The sequence below is a fragment of the Epinephelus lanceolatus genome, chromosome 9 (genome assembly GCF_041903045.1).
Source record: "Epinephelus lanceolatus isolate andai-2023 chromosome 9, ASM4190304v1, whole genome shotgun sequence".
NCBI classification, from domain to species: Eukaryota; Metazoa; Chordata; class Actinopteri; order Perciformes; family Serranidae; genus Epinephelus; species Epinephelus lanceolatus.
Genome location: NC_135742.1, coordinates 46,027,893 through 46,030,821, shown reverse-complemented (window position 1 = coordinate 46,030,821; position 2,929 = coordinate 46,027,893). Strand labels below are relative to the sequence as shown.

Below are 2,929 nucleotides of genomic sequence, written 5' to 3'. Positions count from 1 at the left end.
CCTTCAGTGTAACACTAGATATTATCACAATATATTTTGCTGTTAAACCAGAGCACAGATTATCAGTTTTGCCATAATAGTTAAATTCTATTGCAAAAACAAACATTTTCAAATCATTCATAAATTCCCAAATATAACCAAAAATACAAATTGACCACGAAACAAACATCCCCCTTATTCCGCGGTCTCACGCCATCTACTGAGCCTTTGAGGAAGTGCAGACGAGATTTTACTGCGCATGTGCAATCCCCCCATGTTTGACCCCGTGTCTCAGCCTTCTCTTGAATAGCCTTGGAACTATACAAGGTCTACACGAGTCACGTGACGCACAAGCATTTTGGACTTCCGTTGTCGCGACTCTGTTATATTCCAAAGAGCATGGATACCAAGAGGTGAAGCTCAATAGAACGCCCCATAGCAACAGACTCACCCATGGTTTTGTCCTACCCAAGGCTGTAAGTACCATTGAGGACACCGAGGTCATGACCTCTGTATTTTTTTCCGACCTAAATGAATGTATAAAATGAAAATAAAAATAAACCATTTCATTTGTGATGTGAAAGTACGTGAGAGGACCGATGGAAGGTGATTGAGTGACTCTCTCTTCTCCATAATAACAATTATTTAAAAAAAAAGAATTCTGGTACTCTTACTTGTCAACTTATCTAAATTAACATGTGCATTAAAGCTTGTTAGTGGATTATCTCCCATTAAATTAGTAGATTTATGTAATGTTAAAAGATAAGATAACAGATTAGGCTAGGACACTGTACATACTGTACACACCATACAGGTAATGCTAACCATGAACAGCCTGTTAGTTTTAAATTGTCTTCTCCTAAACCATTTTATCTAACATTGGGAAGTTAGAGTGCTTCCAGTCCTGATTTTTTGCGATTATTGATTTTTAGCTCTGTTAAATATGACATGGCTGCGTGATTGTTGAGTGGAGGAGGTGAAATGAAACAAAAACGTAATTTATGGTCTGTTTTTAAGGCTTTGTGAATCTGTTGAGTATACCTGTCTATAATATGTTACAGCTCAGCTGATATTACATTGATAGCGAAGTGAGAGGGAAGTCTGAGGACCTGAATGAGATTTAAAACACAAGATTAAGTGAATAAATGAAACATACCAGGCTAAATGGGGAATTATTCTGAATACCAAATGTATGTATATATTACTGTGTTATACATATGATCATGCTAAACATATATTCTATAACAGTATTAGATATGTAATCTTGTATATTTGTAACCTGCTGTAGGAGCACTGGGTGGTGGAGGAGCAGTGATGCTGCAGGACCACTGTGTGAGAGAGGAGGACGCTGCAGATAAGTGCTGAGTCGACCTTGGTGAGACTTAAAACTTAACAAGGTGTGTTTCAAGTAGTTCCAGAGATAAGGAATCATACTTAATATGTATTATACTGCATTTTATATTAATTATATAAGTAATTATATTGAATATATAATATATGATATACAGTGTTGGGCAAGTTACTTTGAAAATGTAATACATTGCATATTACCAGTTACCGTCATTATAATATTATAATATTAGTAGGCATTATAAAATAGAAGGGGGTCATGTTGTTTCATAGCAGCTAATCAAAGCACAGAGAGCTTTAATGACAGTTCATTAACTTACAAATCCAGTAGTGGGCGATATTGCATGGTCTAATGAAGGCTCTCCTCTGGAGTGCAGATCTGACCGATTCACGCATTCACATACAGTGGTTACAACTTTGTATTAAAATCCCCTGTTTATACAAATAACAGTGTGATGATATTAAACGATTAAATAGCCTAGACCTTTTCAAATGAACAGATAACTGTGGACACAGGGACGACCAGACACAGGATCAAAGTCTGATAACTTATGAGATAGGGATGAATATTTGAGAGCCAGTCATATGAAATACAGTAGGCAAATGCTGAGGTTAGCACAACAAAAGCAAATTGGCTTGCCAGTCAGTCACTATGACAAGTGCAAATTAATACACCAGAGCTGGTAGACCCACCTGCTGGTTTCCAGTGTGCTGATCAGTTATAACAGCACCCAACACTGAAATATAAATAAACATTTTAAGGAATTATACTGCAGTGATGCTGCGTGCCTTATGTCAGGAGTGCTGCAGGATGAGGACCATTAATGTTACAGTTCAGGAGTGGCAATAACAATGATGTTACAGGTCCAGGGGTGCATTGTGGTGCAGGGGCGCTCACATCATGATGCACAAAGATGGTGGGAATTAAATCTGCTTTAAGCTTTGTCTTGCCCTTTTTGGTCTTGGCAAACTGGTCTGTACCAAAATGTGCCTGCAGTGACTTCCCACACACAACTCACTTTTGTCTACCCACAGACATCCCATAGTGGTTGAATGCATACAGTATTCGGGAACACTTTATACATGAGACAACTTCAAACAAATGCAATTAAAACTGATGCCACTTGTCATACTTGTGCCTTATCTCACAAGGCAATGTCAGACCCAGGCATATATACGTGTGCCTAACCATTTCTCCTCTTTCTTTTTTTTCTCTTTCAGCACAAGAACAACAGGGGGATGCAATGGAGCCTGAACTCACCCCGCAATGAAACAACCCCCTTACCCTGAGTCTCAACTCTGTGGGTTTTGCAAGCCTTTCCCTGTTCCTTATTTTTAATAAACCAAACACTGAGCTTCCCAATAGTGTGGTATTTGTTTGTAGAAATGTACTAATGCAGTATTTGAGAATGATAACCTTACATATTTTTGTTGTTGTAGTCTGTAGTGAGTCTCAGGTTACTCCTGCTGACTTAGGCCAAAAAAAAATTCTCATCTCTGTGTCAATGAAGAAATTGTGCATGCGTACCTCTCTCTCTAAACGACTGGAACATCCCCACACAGCACCATGGTGGAGACTGTACGAGAGGACAACATGGAA

The 2,929-nt window shown here is 38.5% G+C and overlaps 1 long non-coding RNA gene across 1 annotated transcript; it reads left to right on the top strand.

Moving 5' to 3' along the window:
• Window positions 1-316: 316 nt before the first annotated feature.
• Window positions 317-2,692, top strand: LOC144464366 (uncharacterized). The gene is made up of 3 exons (XR_013492094.1): window positions 317-455; window positions 1,268-1,376; window positions 2,551-2,692. It is a non-coding gene; the product is annotated as an uncharacterized LOC144464366 (long non-coding RNA).
• Window positions 2,693-2,929: the final 237 nt, after the last annotated feature.